Raw genomic sequence first — 14,384 nt, forward strand, 5'->3', positions numbered from 1 at the left:
TTAAATAAAAACCTAAGGTTAATTACAATGTTTAGCTAAAAAAGAAAATAAATGGAGATTGCTAAGTGTGTTTAGTGTTGCTTATGGTAACCAGATATGCTACCTAATGTAGTTAGTTGGATGTTTAGGGTAACCCACCCTGTTGCCTAACGAGACTAATTAGTTTAGTTAATACTCGATAAATGACTGCCCAGTACAGAGTAGTTAGGTTGTTTGTTGAAATATAATATTCTTTTAATTGGATTGCAACTTTATTGTGAAATAACATAAAAGTGTATGCATTCCATAATTTATACCTTTGCACGTCATGTAGACTCGACCACTCTCGCTGACGGAGATTACCAGCTAATCCCGGAACCAGAAGAAGGTTATTCTGAAGACCCCGGGAATCTCGTCGCGGAATTCTCTGAAGCCCCGAACCAAGGTTCGGAAGATATTAATTTGACTAATCCTAGCCCCACCAACGAAGGCAAGCCCCGGACATAACCCCTACTTTATTACACTGCAATCTATACTATTTATATATATATATCTTTATGCATTAAGTTCTTAGGAGTTGTTTGGAAACCTTAGTTGCATAATTCCAGGAACCTATGTACTGAACACTAGAATTTGAGTCCGAATAGCTGCTCTGCTTATAGGACCGGTAGAAGTCGAGTGATTTTCTGTCTCTCGCGCGATATAGGAATTATAATGTTTACATTCTTGTTATCAATATAAGGATGACGGACGGAAGTTTTAGGAGGTATCATGGTTGAGATGATACCCCGTCTGTGTTGTGGAACTTGATAAGGCCGCAGTGTGTGGTAGCGGTGGTTAAGCGTTTGAAAGTACTAACCACATGCCGTGAAATATGGTAAGCAGTAAGCCTAGTAACCAATCGGCCCGAGGAGTGGACATACCCCCCACCACATGTATTTGCTTCTGTTGTTTACTTTGTTCGACGTGTAGGAATACGTGTTGCTGGGCAACCAGGAGTACAGGTTTTGTAGTCGCGCTACAGACGTACGTCCTGCACTTTGGAAGTGCGTATGGTCCTGCAGTCGCTTGTGGTGGCTCTGATCCACGAGTCGGAATGAAAGGCAAACGGATGCTTCGGAACGACCCTTTGGTGTTCCAAGCGTGTGTGTTAGGTTTATCCTTGCAAGGTTTGAATTCGATTCAGGAATCATCCGCTTCTCACGATGGTTGAGACTGCTTGATCCCTTTACCACATAGAGTAACAAGAGCAACTTTGTGATTATCAAAGATGATGTTTGATTAAAGATTCTACCATGTTTGAGTAGTTATAGGTGCTTACCTAGAATGGTTAATCAACTAGAATCTGAAAGCTAAAAGTTGAAAATAAGGATCTACTCTTTGTTGCTTTTCAGCTGAAAACTTTACCCAAAACCTGAAAAGCCTGCATAAGTCTAGATACATGGCTAAGTATACCATGAGACAGGTAAGCCTTGCTGAGTATTAGTATACTCAGCCTTGCTTTTGTTGATTTACCTCAGGTAATCCCACTGATGAACCAGCATTCATTACACCATGGCCTTACCCTCTGCCTGATGGTTGGTCCGTGGAGTGGGATCCGTCCCTGGCCAACACAGATTCCGTCGAGTGATATTATGCTAGGGCTAGCATAATATGTGTAATAACGACGTGTACATTGTCTACGCTTTTCAAACTCCGCTGCTTGACTTGAAACTTAAACCTGTTTTGTAATAATCTCTCCTCAGTGGGAGCTAATGGTGCTTTGTATATTTTTGTAATATATCTGCCTGTGATGTAAAATGTATTGGCATTTATATCTCTGGACTCACCTTCGTGTGAGGTACCTTGTTGGATCCTGCATTCGGTGGTTTATCGGGACGTTACCCGACAGGCCAAAGGATTATACCGTTTGAAGCACGAGGTAGCCCTCAAGAGAGGACTCGCGTACTTGAGCCGGTGTAATTCAGGTTGGTTCTGCCATAGAAAACGGCCATCCAGGCTCGGTTTCAATCGCAGGCTGCATGGGAAGGACGTGGGCGCTACGGGGACTTGGGTTGGCGAGAGACAGGGGTCGGAGAGGGACGCAGCGGCGCACAGAACGGTGGCGACGGCGAGCAATCGCGCGTGTGGGAAAGCGGGGAATAAGGGGAAAAAGGGGCCGGCGATGCTCCTTACCGCGACGTGGAGCTTCTGGGGCACTTGTGCGACGGCGGAAAGTGGCGGAGCGGCGGGCGGCCGAGGTGCGGTGGAGAAGGCGGCAGCATGGCTAAGGTTTGCGAGACGAGGCAGCGGCGGCTGCGGGTTTTGCGGAACCAAGGGCGCGGGGCGGCGGCTTTATAGGGCGGCTAAGGAGGCTCGGCGTGCGGGCCCGAGGCACCGCGCGGGCGGAAGCCGTGCTGCGGCCAGACTCAAGCGTGAGTCCAAGCCTGGCTCGAGCTCAAGGATGGGGATGACCCCGACAGGCGGGCCCCGCTTGTCAGCGAGAGAAAGAAGGGGAGGAGAGAGCTAGGCGCTGTGTGGGCCGTTGGGCCGGGGAAAGGGAGAGTGGGGTAGGCTGGGTCGGGCCGTGCGGGGGGGGGGGGGGGGGGCGGGGGAGGGGGGAAGGGAGGGAAAGGAAAGGAGAAAGGCCGGCTGGGCTGGGCCGAGTGGAAAAAAAAGGGAGAAAGAAGATGGGCCAGACCAAGAGGAGAAAAAGAGAGAGAGAAAAAGAAATTTCAAATGGAAGACAAGCAATGAAACAATGCAATGCGGCATGAAATGCACAAGACCTATATTGACTTATATTTCTTTTTATGGTTAAGTAAATTACCATTAATTCATGGTAAATGCTATAAAATCAAAATAGTTGAATAAAAACCTTATGGATCCTAAGAAGAATCTAGCAAACTTTATTTAGGTTCCTAATTTTGAAAATTAGGGTGTTACAGTCGCGTAGGTAACTCTAGCTGGTAAGCTACCTCACCTTTCCGTTCCAAGATCCTGAACGGGCCAATGTAATGAGGTGACAACTTCCCTTTGACCTTGAATCTACGCAAACCTCTAATAGGTGACACTTTCAGATACACAAATTCTCCTTCTTCAAAAGTCAACTCCCATCGTCGAGTATCTGCGTAACTTTTCTGCCTTGATTGAGCCACTTTCAGATTCTCACGGACAACCTGTACCTGTCATTCGGCCTCTTTAATGATCTCAGGCCCGAACAACTGGCTTTCACCTGTCTCACTCCAATACAACGGAGTTCTGCACTTCCTGCCATACAATGCCTCAAACGGTGCCATCTTCAAACTGGCCTGATAACTGTTGTTATAAGAGAACTTTGCAAACGGCAAACTCTTATCCTAGCTGCCTCCGTGTTTTAGGGCACAAGCCCTATGCATATCCTCTAACACCTTATTTGTCCTTTCTGTGTGTCCGTCAGTCTACGGATGATAAGCGGAGCTAAAATTCAACTTTGTGTCCATTGACTCATGCAACTTCTGCCAAAATCGAGATGTAAACTGAGTACCTCTGTCTGACACTATCTTCTTAGGTACCCAATGCAAACATACAATTCAGGAGATATATAGCTCTGCTAATCGTGCTCCTGTGTAGGTAGTCCTCACCGGAATAAAGTGAGCTACTTTGGTCAAACGATCCACTATGACCCATATAGAATCATAACCATCTCGTGTGCATGGCAACCCCACGATGAAATCCATACCAATTTCTTCCCATTTCCATTCTGGCACCTTCAATGGCTGTAACAAACCGGCTAGTCTCTGATGTTCTGCCTTAACTCACTGACACACATCACACAGTGCCACATGAGCTGCAACATCACGCTTCATGGCATACCACCAATATCTCTCCTTCAAATCTTGATACATCTTGGTACTGCCACGATGGATGGAATAAGCCGAGTCATGAGCTTCCTGCAAAATTTTCTCATGAAGGTGATCCACATCGGGCACACATATTCTCTTCCGGAACCACATAGTTCCATGTTCATCTTCAGTGAAGTCACGTGCCTTGCCTGCTTCTATCATCTCTTTTATCTCCTAAACCTTAGCATCCTCAAGCTGACTCTTCCATATCTCCTGTTCGAGAGTCGGCTCCACTTCTATAGTGATCCCTTTCGTGTTACCAAGCTCAAGGAACGCCTGAATCTTGTGAGGGCTAACACTTTCAGCGAGCTGGTTAATATGACTTTAACTCAAGAAGATTGCATCATAGCACATCATGCTGAGAAGAAAAGAAAGACCCCTACTGGACCCTCGAGTGCTCAATCACCGAGGTATCGGGTTGTTCCCAATACACCGTTCAAAGCACCGCAGCGGAATGCCCCAACCGGTAGATTGGTGTTCAGGCCGCCCCAATAGCAAGGAAGGTATAGACCTCCCATTCCTCCGCAACAACCACAACAATCTGGCCAGCGGTCAAATGTTCAACAAGTGCAACAGAGAAGCAGCAACTACCGCTGTTTCAATTGCGGAAGTGCGGATCATTTTATCAGAGATTGTCCGCGACCCAAGAAACCTAACCAAGGGCAGGGTTCTACTCAGGGTAACCAAAACAAGGGTAAGAAACCGATGATGCAAGTCCGGCAAGGACGGATTAATTTCACTACTCTTGCAGAGCTTCCGGATGGAGCTTCCGTCATGTCGGGTACATTTTCTATTCACCATCAACCAGTTGTTACATTATTTGATTCAGGAGCGACACATAGTTTCATTAGTAACAACTGTGGTACCCGGATAGGACTTGATCCTTGTTTTACTCAAGGGTCATATATGATCTCTACCCCTGGAGGAAATATTACTTCCAACCAATTAGTTAAAAGTTTGCCAATTCAGCTGGGTAGTAAAGAGATCAAAACTGATTTGGTTTTACTAAGTTTGGAGGGTATTGATGTTATACTTGGGACAAACTGGATGACTAAACATCAAGTACGGCTAGATATTTCTTCTCGAGTTGTCGAAATTGATTCACCATATTATGGAATCACCACCCTTTATCTGCCTCAGCCAGAATGTCTGCATCCTTGCACTTATACCATCACCAATATCAAAGTCAAGGATATTCCTATAGTATGTGAATACCCGATGTCTTTCCAGACGACTTACCTGGAATGCCACCAGATAGAGACATCGAGTTTATCATTGAACTTCAACCGGGCACCGCTCCTATTTCAAAAAGGCCGTATCGCATGCCTCCAAATGAATTAGCAGAACTGAAAATTTAGCTCCAAGATCTTCTTGATAAAGGTTATTACGCCCAAGTGCCTCACCTTGGGGTTGTCCGGCTCTCTTTGTTAAGAAGAAAGACAATAGCCTACGGCTATGTGTCGATTATCGTCCACTCAATGCGGTCACTATCAAAAATAAATACCCTCTTCCCCGCATTGACATTTTGTTCGATCAACTAGCTGGAGCTAAGGTCTTCTCTAAGATTGACTTATGCTCTGGTTATCACCAAATCAAGATTAAACCTTATGACATTCCGAAAACAGCTTTCTCAACTAGATATGGACTTTATGAATATCTGGTTATGTCATTCGGGCTTACTAATGCACCGGCATATTTCATGTATCTCATGAATTCAGTCTTTATGCCGGAACTCGACAAATTCGTTGTGGTCTTCATTGATGACATTTTGATATACTCCAAAACCAAAGAAGACCATGCTAATCATTTACGTGTCGTCCTTCAACGACTACGTGATCATCACCTTTATGCCAAATTCTTGAAATGTGAATTTTGGCTAGATAGTGTGAAATTTTTGGGACACACTGTCTCTAGTAAAGGCATATCGGTTGATCTAACCAAAGTCCAAGAGGTTATGGACTGGAAACCTCCAACTTCAGTCCATCAAATTTGAAGTTTTCTTGGATTGGCAGGATACTATCACCGATTCATTCCAGACTTTTCCAAAATAGCTAAACCCATGACCGAGCTATTAAAGAAAGAAGTTAAATTCTGCTGGAATGACAAATGTGAGGAAGCATTCCATACCTTGAGAAAACTCCTAACAATTGCTCCAGTGCTAGCTCAGCTAGATAGCACTCAACCTTTTGATGTCTATTGCGATGCTTCTGGAATTGGCCTTGGTTGTGTCCTTATGCAAAACAATCGGGTCATTGCCTATGCATCAAGAGCACTTCGGACTCATGAGCAAAACTTTCCAATGCATGATCTTGAATTGGCATCAGTTATCCATGCTCTCAAGATCTGGAGACATCATCTTATGGGCGCTAAGTGTAATATCTACACTAACCATAAGAGCCTCAAGTATATTTTCACTCAAGCTGACCTAAATATGAGGCAAAGGCGTTGGTTGGAATTGATCAAAGACTATGACCTTGAGGTACACTACCATCCGGGCAAAGCCAATGTGGTTGCGGATGCACTTAGCTGCAAGTCACATTGTCACTGCTTAACCATATCCACCTTTAGTGACACTCTTTGCCATCAGATGAGGAAACTCAATCTAGAGATTATTCCTCAAGGTAGTCTGAATCTGCTATCCATTGAGTCTACTCTGCAGGATAGAATCATCATGTCGCAACTACATGATGAGGGCATCAAAATCATCAAATCAAAACTATCTCTGGGAGAAGCCAAATATAAGTGTTTTCACACTGATCATCAAGGAGTCCTATGGTTCAACAATCGCATTGTTGTACCTAAAGATCATCCACTGCGTAAAAAAATTCTTGATGAAGCCCATCTATCCAAATTCTCTATTCATCCTGGTAGCACCAAAATGTATCAAGATGTACGACAACATTTTTGGTGGACCAGAATGAAAAGAGAAATTGCTAAATATGTATTTGAGTGTGACACCTGCCAGAGAGTCAAAGCTAGCCACTTAAAAGCTTCTGGTACACTTTAGCCACTACCCATTCTGTCATGGAAATGGGAAGACATTAGTATGGATTTCATTGTTGGTCTTCCTAACACCTCCCAAAAACATGACTCCATATGGGTTATTATCGATAGACTTACTAAAACAGCTCATTTTCTTCCTGTGCATACCACTTACTCTGCTAAGAAGTATGCCGAAGTCTATCTGGATCAAATTGCTCGATTGCATGGGGTTCCAAAAACCATCATCTCTGATCGAGGGCCCCAATTTATTGCACGTTTTTGGGAACAATTACAATCAGCTCTAGGAACTAAACTGATTCGAAGTTCCGCATATCATCCCCAGACTGATGGACAAACTGAGCGAGTTAACCAAATCCTTGAAGACATGCTCCGAGCTTGTATTATTCACTATGGTACAAGCTGGAACAAATGCCTTGCTCTAGCTGAATTCTCTTATAACAACAGTTACCAAGCTAGTCTTCAAATGGCTCCTTTTGAAGCGTTATATGGTCGAAGATGTCGAACTCCTTTGAGTTGGTCTGAAACCGGTGAACGCAAAATCTTCGGACCAGACTTAGTCATCGAAGCCGAAGATAAGGTCAAGGTTATTCAAGCCAATCTAAAAACTGCTCAGTCTAGACAAAAAAGCTACGTGGACAGGAGGAGAAAACCTCTACAATTCCAAGTAGGAGATTTTGTCTATCTCCGAGTATCTCCTACCAAAGGTGTCCAACGTTTCGGTATAAAAGGGAAATTAGCACCCCGATATGTCGGACCCTTCGAAATCCTCAATGTTTGTGGCCCAGTGGCATACAAAATTGACCTTCCATCTCAAATGGCTGCTATTCACAATGTCTTCCATGTCTCTCAGCTTAAGAAATGTGTCAAAGTACCCACAGAAATCGTGGAGACCTGTGCCATTGAGATTGAACCCGATTCATCTTACATCGAGCAACCTGTTCGAATTTTGGATACCAAGGAAAGGCTCACCAGAAGAAGGACAGTTAAGATGTATAGAATCTTATGGGATCATCACACTGAGGAAGAAGCAACTTGGGAGACAGAATCTTATCTTCAAAGAAATTTTCCGAAATTCCTTCAAGCCAATCCTCAAGTATAATCTTCTGATTCTATTCAGCTTCGGAATCTCGGGACGAGATTCTTTTTAGGGGGGGAGGCTTTAACATCCAGGTAGTTAGCAACCTAGACACTAAGTTTGGATGTCTTATATGTATGCATGCCATGATGTATATAGTTGTAAAGAGAGCTAGGGGTATATTTGTAATTTATGAATTATATAAGTACTTGAGTGTAATTGGGTAAAAGTACTCTTAAGTGGTAAACCTAAATGATTATAGAGAAGAAAAGTGCAAAAGTTAAATAAAACCTAAGAAAAATAGACTTTTGTTGGAAACTAAGGACCTATGTGTAATTAACACAAAGGTATAAGGGTTTACCTGTGAAATGGTTGAAAGATAAAAGTAAAACTCAGATTTACTTAAGGGCCAAAGTGTAAAAAGGCTAGTCATGATTACACTGCAGGCAATCTTGCAAAAATACCCTAAACATTAAAGCATTTTGTTTGAATTATAACAAAATGTTTATAATTTGAGTTGTGTTCAAAAGTTTAAAATAAAACTGTATCCTTTGAGATTTTAAACTTGAACCCTAAAGCATTATTGTAGGGTTTGAAATTCCTTACAACTTTGCTTTAGACATTTTTCTCACTAGGATTTTGTATCAATGGGAAATCTTTCTTTACAGAGGAATCCCTGGAAGTTTCTCAAATTGCAAACGGGTCCTTCTGACTCCTGCCTGCTTCTTCTTCCTCTGTCACCCTCGCTTCCCCTCTGCTCTGCTTCTGCCCCCGCCACCCATCGCCGGCGCAGTGCCCGAGCTCCACCTCCAGCTACTGCACATGCCCACGCGTCGCCTGAGGGTCTTCCACCGCCCTAGCTCTTCCCCGTTGTCTCCTTCCCCGCGCGCCACATTGCCTCCCTTCTGTCTCGGACTGCCAGCACCACTGGCCGCGGCAACCTCCTGCTCATCCACCGTCGGGCCTTAGTAGCTGCCCCAGGCCGCAATGCTGCCTCCCTTCTCACTCTTTCCCATCCTGGTAGTCCATACAAAGCAGCTCAAGTCTCCTCCTGTGTGTGTGCCGACGGCCGCCGCCCACCTCCATTGTTGCCGCCCCTGTGCTCCACGTCGAGCTCATCCTTCCGACCTCCCTCTCCTAGAGTTGAACCTCGGAATTGGGTCCCCTCCTCGCCCTGAAGCTTCTAGGCCACGCGCCATCCCCACTCCTCACCCGAGCTCGCCGGAATTCGGGCCGCCGCTCGCCGGAGCTACTGCTTCCGTGGGCTGACCGCCACCGCCTTTCCCCACTCTCCCCAAGGCCCTTTACAGGTAGCCCTTGACTCCCTGACGCTTCCCCTCCCCTTGCCCCTCGCCGCCGACCCCGGGGATCGCCGGATTTCGGCCGGAGCAGAGCTCTCCCCGCCGGCCATGGCAGCAGGGACTGGAGTGTAAGGATTTAAGTTTTTCTAAGGGCCTAAACGCAAGAGTTCAGTCCCTTCCTCTCTTTCAAATCAGTGAAGTTCAAAAATGTGTAGAAAATCATAAAAAATCAGAAAAATACCAAACTTGTTGGGTTAGAATCCTTGTGATGAATTCTACAACTTTTATTTCATAATCATGCCATGAAAATGCAAAGTTTGTTCTGTATTTTAAATACAAGTAAAGGGATGCTTTAATTGAATCTTGTAATCCATAGCCTTGTTGCTATTGGTTTTTGGAGCATGTTTTGCATGTGGTGTAAGTAGCCTTGTGTAAATTTTTGAGGCTTAGATCAGCCCTCTAGCTAGAATATTTTTGCTACCTTTGTTATATGTTAATAAAACCTTCACAAATTAATTTCAAAAGCATCTGTGTATATTTATGGATGAAATTTTTACCATAACTTGATCTTTATAAGTATGATCCATCATAAAAATTTGAGAATCAGAAACCTAATATAACTTGAGTTATAAGTTTCAAACTTAAATTCAAAGGTAATTCATAAATAATAATTATTATGCATAAAAAATTATGAAATTTTTCGGGAATACTAATCTTGAGTAGTTTATGATGTACTTAAATTTGGAACCCTAGTTTTAGTGTAAAAGTCTAGTTATAATTGCATCTTAAAAATTCAATTTTGATCTTGTTTAATTTTGTGGCTTAGTTCCTTTTAGAATAAAATTTCAATAAAACTGCAGTAAATATATCTAATACAAATGTGTGCTCAGTAATTTTTGTAACTCCTATTTTGAAATATCTTGCTCTGTAAAATTCTTTCAAGTTAAACATATTGTTTAATTAAGTGATTTGTTCTGATTTATCTATTGTACAAAATATTTAGGGTAATGTTATCTCAATTAAACCTACTTAGGTTAATTTGGTTTATATTCCTAATTTAGAGTTTGTCTAATTAATCAAAATAAGCCTTAATTAAGTAAAACCTAGGGGTGTTTATAATAATTAGTTGAAGTAAACGTAGTACAAAGTGTAATTAATTACTTGCTTAAGATAACCAAACCCCCCCTGTTGCTTAACGTAACTAGTTAGTTTAGTTGATACTCAATAAATGACTGCCCAGTACAGGGTAGTTAGGTTGTTGTTGAAATGTAATGTTCTTTTGTTTGGATTGCAACTTTATTGTGAAATAACATAAAAATATATGCATTCCATAACTTATAGCTTTGCATATCATGTAGACTCGACTACTCTCGCCGACGATGACTACGAGCTGGTTCTGGAACAAGGAGTGGAATCCGCTGAAGATCCCGGGAACGTCGTCGAAGGTTTAACTGAAGCTCCGAACCAAAGTTCGGATAACTTTGACCCTACCACTCCCAATCCTACGCAAGAAGGCAAGCCCCGGACATAACCCACTATTTTACTACACTGCCATTTATATCTACTTATATTTATCTCTGCATTAAGTTCTTAAGAATTGTTTGGAACCCTAGTTGCATAATTCTAGGAACCAATATAGTGAACACTAGAACTTGAGTTCGACTAGCTGCTATGCTGATAGGACCGGTAGAAGTCGAGTGATTCCCTGTCACTCGCGCGATATAGGAGTTGTGATGTTTACACTCATGTTATCACTATAAGGATGACGGACGGGAATTTTGTGAGGTATCATGGTTGAGATGATACCCCGTCTGTGTTGTGGAACTTGATAAGGCCGCAGTGTGTGGTAGCGGTGGTTAAGCGTTTGAAAGTACTAGCCACATGCCGTGAAATATGGTAAGCGGTAAGCCTAGTAGCCAATCGGCCCGAGGAGTGGACATACCCCCCACCACATGTATTTGCTTCTTTTGGTTACTTGGTTCGACGTGTAGGAATATGTGTTGCTGGGCAACCAGGAGTACGGGTTTTGTAGTCACGCTACAGACGTACGTCCTGCACTTTGGAAGTGCGTATGGTCCTGCAGTCGCGTGTGGTGGATCTGATCCACGAGTCGGAATGAAAGGTAAACGGTTGCTTCGGAACGACCCTTTGGTGTTCCAAGCGTGTGTGTTAGGTTTACCCTTGCAAGGTTTTGAAATTCGATTCAGAATCGTCCGTTTCTCGCGGAGATTGAGACTGCTTAATCCCTTTGCCACATAGAGTAACAAGTGCAACTTTATGATTATCAAGGATGATGTTTGATTAAAGATTCTACCATGTTTGAGTAGTTATAGGTGCTTACCTAGAATGGTTAAACAACTAGAACCTGAAAACTAAAAGTTAAGATTAAGGATCTACTCTTTGTTGCTTTTCAGCTGAAAACTCTAAACCAAAACCTGAAAAGTCTGCATAAGTCTAGTTAAGTGGCTAAGTATACCATGAGCGGGTAAGTCTTGCTGAGTATTAGCATGCTCAATCTTGCTTTGAAACTATTTACCTCAGGTAACGTCCCTGATGAGCCAGCTTTCATTACCCCGTGGCCCTACCCCTTGCCTGATGGTTGGTCCGTGGAATGGGATCCGTCCCCGGCCAACACAGATTCCACTGAGTGATATCATGCCAGTGCTAGCATGATATCTGTAATAATGACGTGTATAGTGTTCGTGTTTTCAAACTCCGCTGCTGTATCTTAAAACTTGAACTGTTTTGTAATAATGTCCCTCGTTGGACACTAATGTTACTTTTATATGCACATGTAATATATCTGCCTGTGATGTAAAGTGTAATGGCATTTATATCTCTGGACTCGCCTTCGTGTGAGGTACCTTGTTGGATCCTGCGTTCGGTGGTTTATCGGGACGTTACCCGACAGGCCAATAGGATTATACCGTTTGAAGCACGGGGTAGCCCTCCTGAGAGGACTCGCGTACTTGAGCCGGTGTAATTCAGGTTGGTTCTGCCACAGTGAACATGGGTAAATTGATGTAGTAAATTGGAAAACCTCTTTTTTCAGAATGAATTCCCTGAAAAAATGGTTAAACAAATAACATCCCAAAAAAACACCCAAAATTACCTCTCAAATCAATTTTTGTGCCCTGAGCCAATGACTAAATAAGTCCTCTGGGTAATAATTTTAACAAACCCCTTATTTCAACATAAAATCCCTAAAATAATGGTTAACAAACATCTACCCAAGATAAATCTTAAAAAGCCTCTTGGATCGGGTATTGTCGAGTAGTTGTATAGCGTCTAGCATGTAAGCATGCAGCATGTAAGCATAAGAGTTGTCCCTTGAGGCACGCTAAGTGCCTTGTCCCATCAAGCCCCCCAGCCAGGAGCCAGATGATAAGCATAAAGTAGATGTAGCAGAATGGTGGCACTAGCCCCCGAGCCCAGGCTTCGGGCAAGTAGCTGCTGAGTCTTGAACAGTTGATGATGCCATCTAGTCGGAGTCGGTCCCGACTGGGATTGTAGTCAAGACGAGTAGTCGAAGTAGTCGAACATGTGTAAAACTAGTCGTAAACTAGTAAACTTCTTGCCATGGGAGCGAGGCCTCTTCAATAACATAGTATACAAGCTAAAAACTAGTAATATGTTACTAGAAATAAGGGAGCAAGGCCCCTTTAGCAAATTTGCGCGTAATACCAATCGTAAACCAGTAAAACGGAGTTGTACTGGAAAATATGAGTGCAAGGCCCCTTCAGTATCCCAAGATACTAGTCGGAAACTAGTAATTAGTTACTGGAAGTATGGGAGCGAGGCCCCTTCAGCCAACTTGCGCGTAATACCAGTCGTAAACTAGTAAAATGGAGTTGTACTAAAAGTATGAGCACAAGGCCCCTTCAATAACCCAAGAGACTAGTCGGAAACTAGTAATTAGTTACTGGAAATATGGGAGCGAGGCCTCTTCAGCAAACTTGAGCGTAATACCAGTCGTGAACTCGTAAAATAGAGTTGTACTAGAAGTATCAATCTTCAGGCACCAATAGAAGAAGTTCCCAATTGATCAAGGATGAAAACAACGTAGATGCTCAATATTCCAAGAATTTGGTACCTCCTAGCCATCAGGGTACTGTAAGCGATAAGATCCAGGGCCTGTAACCTTATGCACAATGAAAGGTCCTTCCGATCATGAGTTAAGCTTGTGTACCCCGATATCATCCTGGATTCGTTGAAGAACCATATCTCCTACGTTGAAGGAGTGTCGTTGAACGTTCCTATCGTGGTAACGATGAACTCCTTGTAAGTAGCGGGCCGACTGCAACAATACATTGCATTGGATTTCCTCAGCTGAGTCAAGCTCAAGATGTCTTGCAGTGTCAGCCTTGCCTTCATCAAACATCTCCAGTCGCGGAGACTTCCACATCACGTCAGCTGGTAATATGGCTTCAGGCCCATATACGAGAAAGAAAGGTGACTGTCCTATGGCTTTGCTTGGTTGTGTGCGAAGCCCCCAGACTACTTATGCGATCTCATTGATCCACTTGCCGCTCTTTGTGCTATTCTCGTCATAGAGTCTTTTCTTCAATCCATCAAGAATCAAGCCGTTGGCACGCTCAACCTAGCCGTTGGTCCGCGGGTGAGCCATCGAAACATATTGACTTCAATGGAACTGCGTTCACAGAAATCCCAGAACTGGTGCGAGTGGAAATTGGATCCCAAATCTATAATCATGGTGTTGGAGAAGCCAAAACAATGTAAGATGTTGCAAATGAAAGTAACCACTCGATCCGCAGAGAGCGTTGCAATTGGCTTGTACTCATCCACCTGGTAAACTTGTCGATGGCCACCAACACGTGTGTGAAACCTCCTGGCGCAGTTGTTAAGGGCCATATCATGTTCAGGCCCCAGCATGCAAAAGGACATAAGGGTGGTATGGTAATGAGGTTATGAGCTGGGACATGAGGCCGTTTGCCAAAGAATTGGCAGTTGGTACACCAGCGAATGAATGCTTCAGCATCTGTTAAAGCAGTCGGCCAGTAGAAACCAAATCGAAATGCCTTGCTAACTAGAGTGCGAGAATCCGTGTGGTTTCCGCACACACCTTCATGAATCTCTTGGAGTATCTCTTTGCCCTCCTCCGTGCTGACACACTTCATGAGTATGCCTGATGCTGATCCACGC

Source organism: Panicum hallii, chromosome 5 (assembly GCF_002211085.1).
Source record: "Panicum hallii strain FIL2 chromosome 5, PHallii_v3.1, whole genome shotgun sequence".
NCBI lineage: Eukaryota > Viridiplantae > Streptophyta > Magnoliopsida > Poales > Poaceae > Panicum > Panicum hallii.